We start from the raw sequence: 21,753 nt of genomic DNA, 5'->3' as shown, positions 1-21,753 counted from the left end.
TGCTGCCTTGTTTATGATTAGCTTGAGTTAGGCAACACACCACACAAACATAGTCCTCCTGAAGTTGGCTATGTAGCCTATTATACAAGAACAAGTAGCATTTGGGGCAAATGAGGTCTGCATATGAACCGCCCCAATATAGGCAAAATAACTGAGAAATATAGGTTAGTAATTAACGTCGCAGTTACGAACTGGCAACGTCAGAAAATTACGTTGCTAGGAGGTTGCGGTTACGGACTGGCAACGTCGGAAAATAACGTTGCTAGGAGGTCGCGGTTACGGACTGGCAACGTCACAACAACGTTGCAAGGAGGTCGCGGTTACCGACTGGCAACGTCGGAAAATAACGTTGCGACGTCGCGGTTACGGACTGGCAACGTCGGAAAGTTACGTTGCTAGGAGGTTGCGGTTACGGACTGGCAACGTCGGAAAATAACGTTGCCACGACGTTGCGGTTACGGACTGGCGCCCCACAGATGCACGGTCCCGCAACGTCGCCAAAGACGTTGCGGCAACATATGTTTGGTAAACGAGTGACGTTGCGGCAACGTAAGGGCAACGTAACTGTGTTAGCTGGGTTGACTGATGTGCGTGTGCGTAAAGAACCGAATGTTCAAAAAAATTGAGCGCTTCTTAATCAGACCTGTGAGTGACTGCGAGTGTGAGGAGAACTGAGGAAGCAGTAAACACAGTCTCCGTCACCATCTCAGGTTCCAAAGATGAAATTCACTCGCAGCGACCATCGAACAATGGAAGCTAGATTGTCTTGGGGTGGACACGATTTTTTGCAAAGCATGTTGAACTTGTGGACAACGAGTTGCAAAAGTTGTTGTCAATCCGGCACGGGCGAATTCTTCTGCTGAATCTAGTTGAGCGAAAACATTAAGAAATACGTGGCCTTTCGTCACCAGCGACCAAGCAACACGCCATCGCCTACGGTGATAACTAGTAATAATTATTTGTTAATTATTTAGTTCGCTCTAGCTAGTTTAACGTTAGTAAGCTAACGTTAGCTAGCTCTGATAGTGCGTTGGTCACAAAGGCTTGCTTGCTTGCTAGCTAGCTTGGCTAACGTTAGACAGAGTGCAGTCAGTGAATGATTTTCCCCCCATCCTCGTAACTGTCATCTTGTGGTTGACAACAAATCCTTTATTTGGGGAAAGTTGAGTGTGCAGTTGAAAAAAAGTAAAAAAAAATGAATGTAATAATCACAATTAATAACCACAGAGAAATAAGATAACATTGAATATGATGGTCTGATTTATGTTTTCTGTTAAAAGAAATCTAAGAAAACAATTTTAATCTGTAGACTACTACTTAACCTTTAGAGGAGTGAGTTGATTGAAATATTACCGACGCTGCCACCAGAGTGAGTTATTTTTTCAAAACGAAAGCTAGCTAGCTTTAGTTAGCTTCCGTTACCTAGCAACCTAGCATTATACTCGTAGCAATGCTACTACCTGCTAGTGTTACTTGTTAGCCTCCTAATTGTAAATTTTGAAGCCATACTATAGCGTTTGTCATATAGTTTTTGTCTATCGGAAAATAGTCGGTTGGAATGTTCAGAATCACATATGTGTAACGGTACTCTGTGGGGCCCGCTTTCGAACGATCACATATACGTGACGCTACTAATTAACGGGTTAATAGTCATATTATTGCCGTTTGATGAAAATTGCTCATACTGTAAGCCTAAATAAGCACATTTATAATCTTGAACAAAGGTTAAATGTCTTATTATTACATTTAGTAGACGCTCTTATCCAGAGCGACTTACAGTAAGTACAGGGACATTCCCCTGAGTATGGTGCAACGCCTTGCCCAAGGACACCAAATCATTTTGCACGGCCAGGAATTGAACTGCCAACCGTCTGATTACTAACCCGATTCCCTAACCGCTCAGCCACCTGACTCCCTCTGGATAAGAGCGGCTGCTAAATGACTAAATGTTGATTCAAAAAGTGCCCCCAATTTAAAAAAAATGCCCCTGGATTTCAGTCAGTGGGGGCAAAAATTGCCCCCTAAAGAATATGTAAATTTCCTACCCTGACTTCACCTCGATGATGTAGACTACTAGATGTTATCGATGAGCCAGTATGAGCTCTTCTCCTGTCTGGCCCCCCAGTGGTGGAATCAACTCCCCACCTCCATCAGAGACACTGACTGTCTCTCCACCTTCAAGAAAAGGCTCAAGACACACTTGTTCTGGGAGCACAACGGTACTTAGGAATGGTTTGCTTGACCCGATTGTTAGTTTCCTCAAGGATCACAATGACTCTGCTTAGAGACTTGTTGCTCTTGTGGTTAGTGGTAACTGAGTAAAAAAAATAATGTACTCGTTGTGATAAATTGTTTTAATGTTGCTTGTTTTTCCACAGGTACACTTGCACTTATAGCGGTTCATGTTGTTTAATTGTAAGTTGTTTGACCCTGCCTTCTGCTGTGAGCCTCCTTTCATTTCATTTGGCGCTACAAGAAGTTCAGTATCCTGGTTAAGCAGTAGGCGTACCTGCAACCTCAGTTCCTGTGGAAATTATTTTCTAAGCCGGCCTGCTCATAAATCAACTCTGTACTCGCCCTCCCCCCTGAGCATGTTTATATGCTTATTTTCGTATATAAAAATGCTTATGGCTAATCCAGTTGTGGCTTGTTATAATTTTTCACAAGTAGCCATGTAGAGCTAGCGTAATCGGCTATGTATGTTTGCATTGTGTGGTGGCGCACCGTATCCAGTATCAACTTAATATGCAATAGGCTATTTTTCCATGTATTTTTTGTTTTTAACGTAACTGCAGTGATGGTGGCTACAGTACACATTTCTAAGGTGAAAGGTATCTCTTGTAAGACACAACAGGTATTGTCAACATCTACAGCATTGGTAGCAAGGGCATCGCTAGACTCTTTTTACTGGTGCACGTGCCCCACTTATGAGCTTAAAACACATGTTTTAATTTCGTCCAATGTATTTTTTTTTTACTTTTTATTTCAGATATTAATAGGCTAAGCGTTATTCCGCAATTTAAGAGCCTACGTCTGAAGAGGCAGCGTTTTTTCAAGTTCATTGTCTTTTTATCATGTTAATAAATTGATCTTTCATTTGTTTTCTTTACTTAACCCTTATTTAATATAATAGCTTAACAGTCACAATTATTGCCAGAATGTGTGGTGGCTCATGTGTTTACTGTATGCTTTGCGTCATGTCAGGCTAATTACATAACAGAACCGCATTAATACAAATAGATTATCCGGATATTCTAAAATAATTTCGGATACTATTCGAATAGTGAAATCAGTTCAAATCCCCATCCATAGTTTTTGGGGAAACCTATTGTTTTTAATTTCCTTATTATTATTATTAGGGTTCCTCCGGTAGGCCCGTAATGGTATGTGTCCACTACAGCGTTTTTTAATGCTCTGCATCGCTTGCCTTCCCACAGTACACCACGTTCGGGGGCGTGTCCAACAGGTTAATACAGAGTTGTAGTTCTCTAAGGTCACTGAGGACCTAATTTACTAACATTGCGACCGCAGATTAATCTGCGCCTTTGCCCAACCGCAAATAGCGCACGGTGTATTTCCGCATTTTGTGTGGTATTTATCAAACCACATCCTTGTCAGGTAATCAGCGCCTTACTCCGCCCTTTAGTGTTTATTAGCACGCCATTAAAAGACGGGAGAAATCGCCTGCATGTTACTGCCACCATGGGTGATTCGAGGAAAAGAAAAAGAAGGTTCAGCGAACAGGAGATAGAAATATTGGTTCACGAAGTTACAGCTAGCATTAAAATGTTACAAGGGAGAAATACACCTCTCCTCCCATCTCTTTGCGGCACACACCACTTTCCCTTATACCCTCCCAGCAACGGTAATCTGCGTTTTTACTCAAGTGCACTGCCTTTGTAAATACGGTGTTATGTCTTTACCCGCTATTTTACGCCTGACATGGGCGTAATCCTGTTAGTAAATGAGGCCCTGAGTGTTGTAATCATGGCCAAGCGTGCAGACTTGGGTTCATGTACTCATAATACCGATCAAAATACCACTTTTACTCGCATGATGCAAGAAAATAATCCACTGGCTAGATTTAGCATGATCTTATCTACTACCCACAATAGTTGCTGCTATTTTTGCAGCAGTATTTTTATCAGAGTTAAATGTTATGCGACTAGACGTGAATGCCACTACAGTGTATACAAAAAATGATCTGCTGGCTAGATGTAGCATGACTTTATATACTATATAATGGTTCTGGCTCTTTTTAGCAATAATTTACTAGTGCAAGATTACAGTACATGTTACGCCACCGGTCACTCAACCAGTCGTGTGTCATCTGGGCTAGCGACCGAGCAGTGGCACATAACAGTCACGTAATGTGACAAGACTAAATTAAAAAATATAAAACCACACACGTGACACTGACACCATCAGCAACCCTGCACCATGCATTTTTATTTGATTGTAATCTTTAAAGGTGACATGACATAAAAACTTCATTTTATGAGGTTATTTAACATTAATATGAGTTCCCCTACCCTGCCTTGGTCCCCCAGTGGCTAGAATTTTCGATAGGTTTAAACAAAGCCCTGGGTGTTCTTCTCCGCCTTTGACAAAATGAAGGCTTAAACGCTCTGTTTGAAAATCTCCTCCAAGTGACGTAGATACGAGAAAGGTTACCTCCCCTCTCTCTGCTTTGCCCGCCCAGATCACCTGGCCCGCCCATTAGAAACTGAGCTACAGTACCACCGTGCAAGGGCAAGTGCGATATCGGTATCCTGGAGAGATCATGGCGAGCAAACAAACGAAGCACAACAGTTGCTCAGTGCTTGGATGTACAAATGCAAGCTCAAATTTTTATTTAATTCCTTCATCCGAGCCTCTGCACAACCAATATCTCAATTTTATTTTCGCTGGAAATGCGCCGACACAACTTCCCAAAGTTTTGCATGTCTGCGCCAAACATTTCAGCCACTACTGTTTCCTCAACTTGAGCCAACACAAAGCTGGCCTTGCTGAAATTAAATTCTGGATCATTACTAAATCTCCTTGGTCAAGCTACAAAACTTGGACAAGTAAGTTAACTAACGCTATATAATTGTGTTGCTTTACTGTACATTGTTACCTACCCTTAGAATGTGGCTGTAACATTAGCTCTGCAGCTAACAGCTGAGCGAGTTACTGTTGCTAATGTACAAACCCTGTAACGCCAGTGTTGTACACTTCTTTGTTATTTGGATAACCGTTATGCTGTTGGAGTTGTGGCGTGCGCGATATGAAATAATTATGAGTGTGCACCTCTGCAAACCAGGGTGATCAGATGAGAAGGGGCAAATTCGAAGCATTTTACAGCAACGGGGCTACGAGCCAGCTGAGTTACTGTCGCTAATGTAAAGGTAGATGGCATCAAGTGTGTGTGTGAATACAAACGCTGTAACGCCAGTGTTGTACACTTCTTTGTTATTTGGATAACCGTTCTGCTGTTGGTGTTATGGCTCGCGATATCCGCCTTTCTCCACATTGAATTGAATAAGTGTGCACCTCTGCAAACCAGGGTGATCAGAAGAGAATGGCTAAATTTGAGGCATCTTACAGCAACGGGGGCTACGAGCCATTGCGATACATCCGTTGTAAACATTAGCGCATGTTGCCGCCCCTCTCCTCCTCATTAGCATTTAAAGCTACAGACACAGAAACAGCGCGTTCTGAGGAAAGCTGATTGTTGGACTACTTGTAGTGGCTATAATTCTGCACCATGGCTGAATTTCGGGAAAGAGACTTCAGATACAGTATTAGGGGACCACTAAGGCCTATATAAAAGCATCCAAAAACAGCATGTCATGTCACCTTTAAATTCAGTCTCAACACATTACGTAACTTTGTTCTGGACAGGACTGGGTGTGCAGCAACACATGATAAGTTTCCATGACCAACGGTTGCTACGTTACAAGAAACAAGAAACCAATCCGATTGACCAACACCAGCGTGGAACACTGCATTTACATAAAAGTAAACTCACAACCGACTGCTCGCCGTCCCACAATGTCTTACGCGAGCGTCAACGCCCAGTTTCATTGAAAATGAATTGGAAGGCGCCGCCTGCTCCGCTGTAGTGGACACGCACCGTAAGTCCAATTGTCTTCAAACTTGGTAGACGTGTAGAATACATGTCTTTCTATAGTTTGCGAAGACAAGAGGAAAGCAATGCAAAATAACTGAAAGGGGTGTATTGTATGTCCACATTGCCTCAATATCTTCGTGTCAATAAATCATATTTCATCATTTTGACTGGTTTTTCAATTTGAATCAAACAATATTTGCCACAGGAGAAACGGCTTCCTTTTTAATACAGAAACCAGCGCTCTGCATTAACTTTTTGAGGCACTTGTCCTTTGGACAAGTACATTAACGTTTCACTTGTCCATGCACAAAAGTCGAATGTCCGGGTAAAGATTTTTTTGTTTAGTTTTTTTGTGTTGACATTAGCTAGCTAGCGTTGGCAGCTGTGTGCTGTTGGAAAAACAAAAATTGAAGATGTAAGCTTTTATTCTGTATAAAATAATACTGTGTTTAGCTTTGTGTGCAAAGAGAGGCCTACTCCCAAATTTGAACTCTGGGTAAACATACAAGACCCTTATCTTGGGGCTGAGGACTAAGAATAGGGGGGTTTGTTTGTTTGTGTAACATATGTAACTTTCACATAAGAAAGGTAATCGAATATATTTATATGATTGGAGCTGCATTGTTTTTGATTAATATGACATGCTAGTGCAATACTCCTTTATATCCACTAGTGGATGCTGTAACTGGGTGTTCCGGTTAAAAAGTTCAAGAGCACAGAAGGAGAGCATACGAAAAGAGCAGAGTTGTCGACACAAACACGCATAAACAAAATCAAAGAATTAAGTTATAGTATAATCATTTTTGAGATAGTAAAGTTACTTTCATTTGCAAAAAAATAATTAATGATATAAGAAGTGGAAGCTACATTTTGTTTTGTTCTTTCATCCTATGTCTTTGGGTAAGTTTTCTTCTTTTAACGTGACATCATGGTGATATGTTGTAGCTTAGCCCTAGCATGGTCAAAATGAACATAATTGAATTTGAACAGAAATATATTGTTTTGAGTGGAAACCAAAGTTATTTGAGAGAATTAGTTTAAAACCTGTCGGAGATATATATGCCGATATGTGAAGTTATTGTTTTGTATTTTATTGAAGTGGTCGGAATGTATTTTGCTAATGTGTAACGTGCCAGATAACACGTGGTAATATTGTGCTGCTAGAATGAGGAACCTATTGTAAAATAAATATATATAACGATTTCTTTTTTCTTTTACTTTGGGGTATGTTTTGCATTTAGACTAGCGTGGTTTTGTTGAACAAAATGCGAATTAGCAACAGTAAATGAGAGCACTGGCCGCATTTTGTAGTTTGACCTTTTTGTTGTCTCTCGCTGAAGCATGGCTATGTTGCAGCGTTAACATGGGAAGGGATACAATTAGGGAATATGATTTGTGTGATATTTGTATGAGTTGAGTTGATAACTAATATTAAACTCTGTTACTGTTTGCTATGTGCAGATTAGTTTTTTCCCCCAGTGTAATTGACTACATATGGATTGGATCGTACTGAAGTCCGGTTATCATCCGGTGGATGCAGGGGCGGATCTACCGGGGTGGCATGGGGTGGCAACTGCCACCCTCAAAATAGACTTGCCACCCCAGATGCCACCCCAGTTGGCAGCTTTGAAAACAAAGAAAAGTTGTGGCTCATTGGACACTTACGAGAGCGAATTTCTAATATCCGACTGCAAGTGAATGCAGCACTCCAACCACCCTCCCCACTCCTCCAGGACATTTGCAAGAGCGAATTTCTAATATCCGACTAAGTGAATGCAGCACTCCAACCACCCGCCCCACTCCTCCAGGACATTTGCAAGAGCGAATTTTTTATATCCCTTTAAGTGAATGCAACACTAGACGACTCAAAACACCCTCCCCACTCCTCCGAATTTCTAATATCCAAGCCCAAACAAAATCTGCTGATAAAAAATGAAAAAAATCTGTGGTTATTCAGATTGAAAATATGCGGAACTCTGATAGCCTGTTCTTATGTTGGAGCGACCGAAGATGTTCCACAACAGTTTGACGCAGAATATGGTTGATTGAATGCAGACTTTGCAAAACAGTATAGATCCATCATCATAAAGATCGCCTAAAAACTCCCTGGCCCTGTCTATTGTTGTAATTTAGCTTGATAAGTGTTTCTGTGTCAATTCTTCAGCGCTGAATCTCGGCATTTTTGACTAACGTTTTAATAGTGGCTAGTCTAACGTGCACGTTACTGTATCCGTTTCAAAGTTGACAGACTTCCTTCGATTGCTATCACAGTCAGACCTACCTACACTGGTGGCAATGGGCTCTGTTAACAGGTTAAATATTTAGAAAGAATAGAGACGCAATATGAGTTAACAAGTTTATTAAAATTTTGCCTCAGACCAATGCATTCTATTTGAAATTCCGCAGTTTTTTGTCAAAATTTTGCGCTCGCGAATTACGTTTGGGCCTACTATTAATATCCCACTGCAAGTGAATGCAGCACTAGACGACTCCAACCACCCTCCCCACTCCGCCGAGTCGGACATTTGCGAAAGACCGAGGTGATCATTTTTATATTCGAGATTCAACAGACATTCATATTTGTACCTCCGTTCAGGCTCCGTGTCATATTTAGGGACTAGAGTAAAAGAGTAGGCAACCCAAATGCCTAAAAACCTAACAGACATTTGAATACACATCATGTTCAGTGTTTACAAACTTTGAACTTGTAGCACATTTGCTACTACTAGCTGACCAAGTTGTCCAACCTTCGGTTTGGTGATACAGTTTATTATTGATTAATCAATAGCCAATAAATAAATGAAAACACACATTTTTCAGTGTTTCCTCAATATCTTTGATTTAAGGCATTCCAAATAAACTGTTTTAATATGACTGCGATTAAATCAGCATATATACTTCTGCCACGGGGGTGCCACCCCTCAAAATCTCCATGAATATTTTTCGAGATTCGCCCCTAGGTGGATGCTGTTCCTGTCGCATGTGGACTTGGAGAGAAAACAGATAGGACTGTGCCTTCATGTTTTTTGTTTTACGTGAGATCTACAACATTAATTACACTACCCGGGTAGTAGGTTTGCAGATAACTTTTTTTCTTCTTCTTTAATTTTCTTAATGGACAATAACTCTTGAGTGCTTGACGCATTTCCCTACAAAACACTACATCCACTACATACACCACATACTGATACTGATAATTGTGAATAAACGTCAAATGTTCAAACTGTATCTTCTCTGGTTGTTCCCATCCTTGATTGTGATTGGCTATATCGCATCCATGCCATTGTAAAATCCAGCATAACCTTACAGGTTGTTCTCATAACATTCTTTAAGATTCCATATTACTGCGCATCGAATAGTTCAAATAAAAAAACTCTGCAAAGGTGTCCATCTGGCTGTTGCGTGGCAACGATTTAAGTAGGAACTATACTTTGTAGTGGCGGAAGAATGGCAGTTTATTATTCAACTATTTAGTTTCTAATTGTTTTTATTTACAAAACCATATCAAATATTTGTAGTAACAGTTTTAGAAAAGCAAATAAGCCCCGCGAGTCCGTGTTTTGCGCTGATTTTAGAACAGGTAAGGGGGTTTTCGGCACGCGTCGTGCCAAACAACTCCCCTTACCTGTTCTAAAATCAGCGCAAACCATGGCCTCTTGGGGCTTATTGCTTAATTTGTGCCCAGTATCATTCCTCCAAGAGCGTTCCTAGAAATACCAGACCCATTCTTTAGTTATTATTATTTTATATATATTATAGAGATCATTACAGAAAGAATTAAGAGTGTTACACTTGTTTCAAAGAGATACTGTTTGACAAGGGCTAGATGGAGATGCAAGGTCTGGTGACCATTTGCTTGACACCTATATGAAGGAGCTTCTACAACATCAGGACCGGAGATTCTGCTGTTGCATTTTAATCAGGGTTGATGTCGTAAACACGCACACACGTGAACACGCACACACGTACGCACGCACGTACGCACGCACGTAAACACGCATGCCAGGTCTATGCAAGGGAGCCAATTAAAGAAGAGCCATGGGACATTTGCATGCCTTTGTTTTAACCAATAACTGTGAAGAGCGGTTTCTGTTTAAATAGGTTTCTAGCACAACATGCTGATGTTTTGTCTCCTTGCGGCCGCATGCAATAAAGCTTTTTTAAGTTGTTCACCGACTGACTGTGCAATGCTTGATAGATTAATACTTCTGACAGTACCTAGCAAGCATTAGCATCATTTGTATCGGTTAAATGTAAGTAGTTAAATATCAGCCAATATTCAAGTTTAAAGTTTAAAATATTGTATACGTTTAGCTAGCTCGCAAATACTGAGCATAGCATACTGAAGTTGAGTTAGCCTATGTCATCAGCGATGCTAGCTAATGTTAGTTTGCTATCCGTATAAAACATTTCACCGGGTCTTGCAGTGCTGCTTGATTTAATGAAATCATTACGAAATGTTATGTTCTGCTAGCCATTTGCCTACTTTAGCAAGTCACAGTATTTTCAATCCGTGATAGTTCGGGATGGGTATCGAGAACCGGTTCCCAGTGAACCGATTCCTTGGAATCGTCAGCCAAATTCTTTAACGATTCTCTTAACGGTTCTCTGTGCCATTGCGCATGCGCAAACTTTTATAATTTATTCAGACTGCAGCAAACATGGCAATTAGGCAGAAGCGTTCTAACGTTTGGTTGTATTTCACACGACAAAATGACAACGCCACTTGTAACGCTTTTGAAAAGTCTATTTCGTCTAAGGGAGGAATTACAACAAATATGAAGAAGCATTTTAACAAACAGCATGGAATGAAGTTACTGGAATGTCATGTGTTCGATGCATGCAGCAGCACAGCTAACGTTCGCGCTTCATCTCTAACTATCCGAGGTAGAGCTAAACTCCTCAAAAGTCATCACAACCACTTGTCACTGTGTGAAGCAATTTGCCTTTATTGTGTGTAGTCGATCAAGTTATCTTCTGTCCTGTCGTTTGAAGCATACATTTTTGCTCCGACATTCGTCTCCCATTATTGATCACTTCACGTAAAAAATCGGAGGGCGTGTGTTATCAGCAAACGTTCGCGTTGTCGTGTTAACCCAATATTAAACTGAGCGACACTGTCATATTATATGATTTGACCTTGGCTGAAAATTGAAGATTCTATAGCTAAGCTAGCGTAGCGATAACTGACATAGCTTAGCTATAGATTCTTCCATTTTCAGCCAAGGTCAGATAGAAGTGTAGAAGAAGAGCAACGACAAAATGTAAATGTGTATGTATACATACTGTATATTCTTTGTAGAATTATAGAAAATGATATAAAAGAAAATTAATGTAAATAAACCCGTTTATTCTCTCCCCCCCCCCTCCTCTGCCCAATAAGTATCGATAAGATAATTGATAAGGAATCAAATCAATAAGCAGGAATTGATATGGAATCTGAATTTTTCAAATCTTATCAATACTCATCCCTACTGATAGTGTAACTGAAACGACACAGTGAATAATTCCTCTTTTAAGTAATAAGCCCCCGTTCACGTGTTTAACATTAAATTAGCTGCACGGTCTGTACAGATGTTGGGACAAAGCCCCTTTTTTGTGTTTTGCTAATGCAGAATTCTGAAAAATAAAATCTGTTAAATAGACGTAATGAGTGGCACATAACATGAAGTAACATGGCATTTCATTTTGTTTTGTTTTAACTTGTCCAGTGGGGCAAGTACATTTCTTTTCCACTTGTGGACAAGCCTTAATTAAGACCACTGAGAATAGCTCACTGGGCTGAGACGGTGACTGCAAAGTCATTGGTTCAATTCCAGCCACAGCCATCGAGCCTATCATGATACTAAGGATTTATTTAGTTAAACAGGGATCAAGTTGCACCACAGTGGCTGTCTAGCTGCACAATCATGATGGTAACACTGTTTCATTCTGAGGGGATTACTACAGCAGAAGAGCCAGAACTAGGTTTGGCTCTTTTTTAACTTGTGCTCTGTAGATAAGATCCTGCTTCATTTAGACAGCGCATTGGCTTTCTTGCATTATGTGTGTAGAAAACCTACCTTTGTTGCAGAAGTATAGGATACATGTCTTTCAAAGCAATATTATAGCAAAAATGAATACAAGACAATATGGCTGAATTGTCCACATTGTCTATGTGTCAATAACACACGTCCTTTTGATTGAAGATTGTTCAAACCTTACAGGCTTCCAGGTTACATCATTCTGAAGTACCATGCACAATTTCACCTTCATATGTCAAAAGATGACTGAATTACAGCTGCTTGAACTTTGTCCCAGAGCTTACCAAAGCTAATATTCTGACCTTTCTATTCATAAAAATGACGTGTAACAGAGAAGATAGAAAGGCTGACTTGCAACCACATGCTTTTAAGTTTGAATCTGCATTCAGCCTGTTGTTGTTTGTCAAGCAAAAATTAATTTAGCTCTCGTGGTCCAACTCTTGACCTTCTACAATGTACATTTTTATAATATTTTGCCATTTTGAGGAGGAACCCGCATCACTGCTTGCAGCTATATTCACCAAATGTATTACTTATAATTTATTATTATTATAGTTATTATTAGTGCTGTCAAATTAATCTCATCAATGTCATAGTTAACTCGCGATTAATCACAATTAATCGCACATTTTTATCTATTCTAATTGTCCATAGATTTCTTTTTGTCCCATTCTTTTTTCAAATTTTAATTATCTTATCAACATGGAAAATTGGTTCGGATTGCTTCGTGCAAATATTTTTTTTTATTGAAAACAACATTGCAATCGCCTGACTTTGACGAGGGGGCAGAGAATTCGCATCAGCTGTGTGCTTGGCCATCAAGTGGTATTTCAGACTGGACGTGCTGCGATGATAGCTCAGTTTACAACGACAAAACACACAGATCACTTTGGTCTTGTCAATGGAACCATTTGGCAACTTTTTAAAAGTAAACTTTTTATTCAGAATCTTATTGGCATCCATTTCGGCGTCTCGCGCTCGCCATCCACTCAAAACGTAACGTTAGCCGACTACCAGAGAATGTCTGATATCTGTAAACGGGAGTCAGACAGCTGAGTGGTGAGGGAATTGGGCTAGTAATCAGAAGGTCGCTGGTTCGATTCCCGGCTGTGCCAAAATGACGTTGCGTCCTTAGGCAAGGCACTTCACCCTACTTGCCTCGGGGGGAATGTCCCTGTACTTACTGTAAGTCGCTCTGGATAAAAGCGTCTGCTAAATGACTAAATGTAAATGTAAACGGGCTCTGCCACCACTCTTTAGTCGGCTTGCAAGCCAAACAAGTGTGTGTGGCGTGCCTGTTGTTTTGTTTCCTGTCTAGCTAGATCCAGTGTGGTGTTGTAGTTTTACAACACCTACTAACGTCGGTAGTTGTTGCAACAGCATGTGACAATAACTACAAAGTTTGCTAGGCCAAAGAGCGTTAATCGCGCAATTTAAAAAATTGACGCCGTTAATTTGGGTTTGCGTTAACGCCGTTAATAACGCGTTAAACTGACAGCACTAGTTATTATTGATCGTGGTATAATTTTTTCCAAAAGTCTTTCAAGCGGCAGTTGCCTACTTTGCCTAATGGGTAAGTCCGTCACTGAAGATTAGCAGCATCCACCACGTGGGGATGATCACAGTAAAAATGTCATTTTAACTGCAGGTAGCTCATAACTTTAATGCTCATACTATTGTTGCTTGCCATATCCTAATATTTTGATTACTTCAAAGGTTACTGGAATTGCCACTGGTAAGCCACTACTTGTTGTTTCCACATTAACGGTAACGTCATAAAGCTTCCCTGTTCCCAGATGCATCTCAGCACAATTGTTGTGATTGCCATCTCATTCAGCAAGCACAGGCTCCCCTCCATCTCTGTCAGGCCATCTACCTTCAGCTTCAGCATGTCAAACACATCCCCTAATATACCTGGTTCCATCTTTGTATGCTGTGTTCTTTGCAGGGTTCTGATGTCAGGTAGAAGAATCTCCAAGTCCTGAAACAGTTGGTAGCCTGTTGAGCCAGTAGAAAAGTTGAGTGGTATGGCCTTTTTTTAATCATTTCCCCATCTCATGCCCCTCTTACTTTCCATGCAGATCTCTTTTATCTGATATTTTGATAAAATTGCTGCAAATGTATTTGCCATTACTCCCACATTCATTATTTTCTGACATTTTAGGGCTGCCTGTAATGTTCTTGTCTGATGTATTTGATTTCTTTACTCCTCCCTCAGGTCTTTATCACTGGCTCACTTGGACACTGGACTGGCTCATCGGCTCCTAGAATGCCCCTCTCATTCTCCTCACAGTATTAACCTTTCTTTTCCTGTCTTTCCTAACTTTCCTTTCTCAGACCGATTGGTGCATCCAAATGCTGCACAGCCAACGTTAATTATCTCCCTAACCTCGGCGTCTTCTCAAGTCGGACAAAAAGTCTAACCAGAATTCACTGTTTCAAGCCACTGTTCACTTCACTGTTCAATTCACAGTTTTCCAGTCTTGAGACGGCGCCGAAGCTAGCTCACTGTGACGTAGCCATCAAATTACTGTGAGATCAATTCGAGAACTGCCGGCTGTGTAGCCGAGTGCATTTTCTCAAGAGCAACTGCACGGGTTCTAATGACGACACAGCTATTTCATGATTGGTCAGACTTACAGACAACAATTTTGACGCTTGTTTTGTAATTATTCTGACACCTTCAGTTTCGCCAATGCTCAAATCTGGACCAACCTGTTTAATTGAATAAAAAATGTGTTGAAGAAAGCGTTTTTGTCCACCTCTTCACTAACGGAAAGACTACGTTTAATTATAAATAAAGTCAAGTAAGCAAACAGCGCTTGATCGGCCATGACTGACGTCAATGAAGCAAACCACGAGAAACAGGAACGTCCGACTTTAAGGTGAAGTTTTTAACCCCTCCCGACTGCAAGCGGCTACTCTCGCCAGTTGTTTTATGCAGCCACAGTCCATGTCGAACACACCTTTTGATAGGCTACCGATAGCTGGGCCGGCCGAAGAAAAGAAAGGCATTTGAAGAGGATGTTGCCAAATGTGCCAAGCTTACCGATTCATTTTCAAGAGAACAAACACAAGTGGCAACTGGTATTGAGAGATATAGGCCTAATGATTAGCATTAGCAATGTATTGTGTGGCGGCCTGGGGAAACTCTTCACATGGAGAAAACTTTGACTATCTGATTGGTTTACATCTTTGGAATCTACAAACTTTCCTGAATATAAATCTGTTTAAATCACTCAGTTATCTTTAGCACAACTGAAGTTACATAAAGTTGACCTTTGTCAAAAAGTGGGAGAAAACTGCATTCAAAGACTCCGTTTCATTCTAATTCTATTGTGATGCATGAGGGAAACACCAACACTCAACTCAACTGTTTCAAACAGATGCAAGTTATTTTTACGTTTAACAGCCTGCCTTCATTGATCAGTTGTTTGGGGCTGCTGCTGCACTCAAAAGAGCAGGCAAACTGAGCATTTGATTTGACATGGCTTGAAATTTGCTAGCTAAACCGTTGAAATTAACTGTTTGTCATAAGTAATCATATACTTTTTGTACATTACAATTAAGTTTAGGGTGTTAACTATACAAAACATCACAACTTTTTTGGCTTATAGCCAACAATGAGCGGCCGCAACATCCGACGGGTTCTTGCAGACCGCCACACAATGTATTCGCAAGAAAAATGTAAATATGGCTGCAAGCAGCGATGCGTGTTCCTCCACAAAATGGCAAAATATTTTAAAAATGTACATTGTAAGTAAGTAAGACTTTATTTAAAAAGCACTTTTCATACAATAATTGCAGCTAAAAGTGCTTTACCTAAAACCAAACTAGCCGCACTCTGCGGTCTCTCGAATCCGTCTTAGACCCGAGCTGCCACTTGCAGTTTCTAATACACAAACATGACAAGGGGGTGGACAAGACGGGAAAACAAGCTTAAATTTCAGCAGAACATGAGGAGAGAAACGAAAAAAGGCAATCCCCAGACTATGCTCCTAGAGGAGTACAGTGTGGGAACAGGCAAAAAAACACATAAGCACATACATTGTACAACAGTACAGAACCACATGACTTGCAACGGGGAGGGGGGGAGGGGTATGGACAAGCAGCATCTGGACCTGCAGCCATAATAGGCGCTGGTCACAGACCCGCCAGCCACACCGGGGAACAGCAGATGAAGGCGTTGGATGGGGGAAAGGGTGTGATAGCATATCTTTAGTAGATGAAAGTTGGTGTATGAGTGTGCCTGGGTTGGCGCCTTCGCCGAGGCCACAATCAGTTAGATTCTCAGTTTGCAGATAGTATTGCCATGGAGACATCCTTGGTCATGACCCAAGACAGAGACGCAATCCACAGGTGTCTGTGGGAGGGGGAAGGGAAGAGACTACAGAGAATATCACTGCAGCGCTCTCCAGGGGAAATGTTGTTCCAGCAACTGTTTTGGCCAAGGCCTGAGCTGGTTACGGGGCCGAAAGCAGATAAGATTGGGGTAGTTGTTTGGTCGAGTAGGCGCCTTCAATTTCACGTCTACTCATCATTATGGCCTCCATGTTGTTTACTTTCCTTTGCAGAGCGGCTAGCTTCTCCATGATGTTATCCAAATTGCGTTCAATGTGTTGTAAAGTCACAGTCTGAGTGCCACCAACTCTGCCCACCGCATCAATCATGCCGGGCAGCCTTAGGGGGCTTTTGACAGCTGCAGCCGTTTCTTTAATTTTCCGATATACCAGGCCAGCGCCCAGTCCAATCAGCAGAAAGCCTGTAATCATGGTTCCGAATAGAAAGATGTCTTCAAGGCACACAACACACCATCCCACGCGTTTATTGAGTACCAAGCTGCCAACGTTCCGTCAGGACAGTTAGGTTCCCCCGAACCTGAGCTTCTCTTCGAGAAGATGGTGTCAATTGCGTTGAGACCAGCTAATCAATTCTATGCTTATTGCTTTGGAGAATGATGCATAGAGAGTCTCTTGAGTATATAGAAGACAAAACAATACGATAGAAGCCAAGCAGGGGAGGGGAGGGAGAGAAAATGCGACCGCCTTCTTCAAAAGCCAAAGAGAAGAGAATTATAGAAGGTCAAGAGTTGGAAAACAAGAGAGCAAAACAACTTCATGTTTGGCCTGTTGGTAATATTGTAATTTGCCAATAGGTGTCACCGCATCAAGTGTGGTACCACAACCCTGTTATTTCTTCTTTGGTGCCTCCCTATAAATTGACAATTGTTTGTGAACAATAAAGACGTGTCATACAAAACTCAACAGGTTATGGGCCCAGTTCTGAAGCAAAGAAGAGGTGTTTGTTTTGTGTGCGCTGCATAGACAGTGTTGTGGGACTCACAATGGAAGACAAACTGTTTATTGAAAAGCTGGGTGGGCCAGAGAACTGGGAAACGTTGAAATTCCAGATGGAACATTTGATGAAAGCTAAAGGACTATGGGGCATGGTGATGGAAACTGACTACGTGCGTGAAGGAGCAAGTGCACAGGCAAGAGCATTTTCTGTGTTGATGCTGAACGTGAGTACCCCCCAGCTGTACCTGATAATGAGCTGTAAAACCCCCAAGGAAGCGTGGGACACGCTAAAAGAACGTTTCGAGAGAGACACTCTAGCAAACAAGCTGTTCCTAAAGAAAATGTACTTCAGATGTGAAATGAAGGACAGAGACAATATAACTGAACACTTAAAGCGAATGAAAGAGGTAACCGACCAACTGGGGGCAATAGGTGCGGAAGAGGAGGACCAGATCGTAACACTTCTGGGTAGTCTGCCATCAAGCTACGCTACGATCGTCACTGTGCTGGAGGCGAAGTTGGACAGTCTAACGCTGCGGTTCGTACAGCAGGCTTTAATTAACGAAGAACAAAAGCGAGTGTTCGCTGAAGGTGATGCTGTATTCAGTGGTGCCGCGTCCGGAGGCGCGTCACCATTGACAACCTCACAAGTCCGTAAGCAGGCCAGCTACCGGACATTGAGAGCAGACAGACCCGGCTCGTGGAGGTGCTATAAGTGTGGGAAGGAAGGACATATCAAACGTGACTGTCCAAGTATGAGAAGACAGACCAGATCCCACAAAGCCAACACGTAACATGCGACCATAATGGAGACGCGTCTGAGAGTGCTTTCGTCGCCGGAGAGGCGACTCGGGCTGAAATGACACAACGGATTGCGTGGTTAATTGACTCTGGAGCCTCAAAGCACATGACGTGTCCTGAAGACAACCTCCAGGACTACAGGCAATTTCCAAAGCCACAGTCTGTGAAACTTGGAGATGGCAGAGTGGTTGACGCTCTAGGACTTGGTAACGTTAACCTGAGAATTACATTTTACAAGAGTGATATGAAGAAGAGTCAGATGGCTGAGCGGTGAGGGAGTCGGGCTAGTAATCAGAAGGTTGCCGGATCGATTCCCCGCCGTGCAAAAATGATGTGTCCTTGGGCAAGGCACTTCACCCTACTTGCCTCGGGGGGAATGTCCCTGTACTTACTGTAAGTCGCTCTGGATAAGAGCGTCTGCTAAATGACTAAATGTAAATGTAAATGTAAGAACGTCACAATGTACAACGTGCTGTATGTTCCCAAGTTATCCGGGAATCTCTTCTCAGTGGGAGCTGCTGTCGAAAAACGAAACACTGTAAAGTGTTACATCCGTGATGAAAGTGGGAATATCAGAGGAATGGGAACACAAAGATCCGATGGATTGTATCAACTGGATGTCGAGGGGAGTTTGCCCGCCTGTCACTGTGCGCCAAGTGCATCAATAGCAGCCAGCTTGTGGCACCAGCGACTGGGCCACACCACTAAGGTGAAAGAACTTAAAGAAATGGTAAATGGAGTGGACTTCCCTGAAAAGAAAGAATTACCCTTCTGTGAAGCATGCGTGGAAGGCAAGCTGTCTAGGAAACCACATAAGCCAGTGGGAGAAATCCGTTCTAAACGAAGACTGCAGTTGGTACATAGCGACGTTTGTGGCCCTATTCAGACTGAATCCATAGGCAGGTCAAAGAACAACAATAGGCTGAATGGGTATTTGAACTCATGAGCATAAGGTTACAAGTCAGTCTCGCTATCCTCTCTGCTACACACCACCTGTTGAGATTTTATGAATTGAAAGGGCAGACTATTAGCTTAGGTCAGTTTTGGGACAAAGGTTAATAAGCGGTTGACATTTCAAGGTAAAATTGCATGAATTTGCGCATGGTACATCAGAATGATGTCACCGTGAAGCCAATAAGGTTTGAACATCCATCAGTCAAAATTGTATTAGATTTATTGACACAAAGACATTGAGGCAATGTGGACATTTACATAAATACACCCCTTTCAGCCATTTTGTATTGCATTTCTCATTTAATTTCACCCTAAATAAAGATACATCTGCCTGCACGCTGTCCCCATCCATGCAGTTTCCCTCTCTTCGAGGGCAGGTCACGTCAAAGCAGAAATGCTGCAGCAGCCGCATGAGGTTTAGATGTAGTCCAAAAATAGCCTCCCACAATAAAAACATAGTAACCACAACAGTGTTCTCATTCTCAAACTTTCTCCATCCATCCATCCATCCATCATCTGCCGCTTGTCCGGGGATCGGATCGCGGGGGCAGCGACCTAAGCAGGGAGGCCCAGACTTCCCTCTCCCCGGCCACTTCCACCAGCTCTTCCTGGGGGACCCCGAGGCGTTCCCAGGCCAGCCGAGAGACATAGTCCCTCCAGCGTGTCCTGGGTCTTCCCCGGGGCCTCTTCCCAGTGGGACGTGCCCGGAACACCTCACCAGGGAGGCGTCCAGGAGGCATCCTAATCAGATGACCGAGCCACTTCAGCTGGCTCCTCTCGACGCGGAGGAGCAGCGGTTCTACTCTGAGCCCCTCCCGGATGACTGAGCTTCTCACCCTATCTCTAAGGGAGAGCCCTGACACCCTGCGGAGAAAGCTCATTTCGGCCGATTGTATTCGTGATCTCGTTCTTTCGGTCACTACCCATAGTTCGTGACCATAGGTGAGGGTAGGAACGTAGATCGACTGGTAAATAGAGAGCTTCGCCTTTCGACTCCTTCTTCACCACGACGGACCAATGCAGAGCCCGCATCACTGCGGATGCCGCACCGATCCGCCTGTCGACCTCGTGCTCCATTCTTCCCTCACTCGTGAACAAGACCCAGAGATACTTGAACTCCTCCGCTTGGTTCAGGATCTCTTCCCCGGAGATGCCACTCCACCCTTTTCCGGTCGATTACCATGGCCTCAGATTTGGAGGTGCTGATTCGCATCCCAGCCGCTTCACATTCGGTTGCGAACCGCTCCAGTGAGAGCTGAAGGTCGCGGCCCGATGAAGCCAACAGGACCACATCATCTGCAAAAAGCAGCGACCCGATCCTGAGGTCACCAAACCGGACCCCCTCAACACCCTGGCAACGCCTCGAAAATTCTGTCCTTATAGGTAATGAACAGAATCGGTGACATAGGGCAGCCCTGGCGGAGTCCAACCCTCACCGGAAACAAGTTCGACTTACTACCGGCAATGCAGACCAAACTCTGGCACCGGTCGTACAGGGACCGGACAGCCCCGATCAGGGAATCCGGTACCCCATACTCTCGGAGCACCCCCCACATGAGCCCCCGAGGGACACGGTCGAACGCCTTTTCCAAATCCACAAAACATGTGTAGACTGGTTGGGCGAACTCCCACGTACCCTCCAGGACTCCGCGGAGAGTATAGAGCTGGTCCACTGTTCCACGGCCAGGACGAAAACCACATTGCTCCTCCTGAATCTGAGGTTCAGCAATCCGACGGACCCTCCTCTCCAGGACCCCTGAATAGACTTTCCCAGGGAGGCTGAGGAGTGTGATCCCCCTAAAGTTGGAGCACACCCTCCGGTCCCCCTTTTTAAAGAGGGGAACCACCACCCCGGTCCGCCAGTCCAGAGGCATTGTCCCCGATGTCCACGCGATGTTGCAGAGTCGTGTCAGCCAAGACAGCCCTACAACATCCAGAGCCTTAAGGAACTCCGGGCGGACCTCATCCACCCCAGGGGCCCTGCCACCGCGGAGCTTTTCAACCACCTCGGCGACCTCAGCCCCAGAGATAGAAGGGCCCCCCCCGATGTCCCCAGACTCTGCCTCCACGTCGGAAAGCATGTTGGTGGAATTAAGGAGGTCTTCGAAGTATTCCTTCCACCGATCCAGGACGTCCCCTGTCGAGGTCAGCAGCGCACCATCCGCACCGTATACAGTGTTGACAGAGCACTGCTTCCCCCTCCTGAGCCGCCGGATGGTGGTCCAGAACCTTTTTGAAGCCGTTCGGAAGTCATTCTCCATGGCCTCGCCGAACTCCTCCCATGCCCAGGTTTTTGCCTCCGCGACCGCCAAAGCCGCATACCGCTTGGCCTGCCGGTACACATCAGCTGCCTCAGGAGTCCTACCGGCCAATAAAGTCCGATAGGCCCCCTTCTTCAGCTTGACGGCATCCCTCACCTCCGGAGTCCACCACCGGGTCCGAGGGTTACCGCCGCGACATGCACCGACCGCCTTGCGGCCGCAGCTCCGGTCAGCCGCACAATTTCAAATTCTCTAATTCAGTGCTCGATAGGGAGCGCTAAAAAGCATGTTTTAAATGGAGC

Source organism: Hypomesus nipponensis, chromosome 16 (genome assembly GCF_054491055.1).
Source record: "Hypomesus nipponensis isolate SF chromosome 16, ASM5449105v1, whole genome shotgun sequence".
NCBI classification, from domain to species: domain Eukaryota; kingdom Metazoa; phylum Chordata; class Actinopteri; order Osmeriformes; family Osmeridae; genus Hypomesus; species Hypomesus nipponensis.
The sequence above is the reverse complement of the archived record's forward strand: the minus strand, read 5'-3'. Positions refer to the sequence as shown.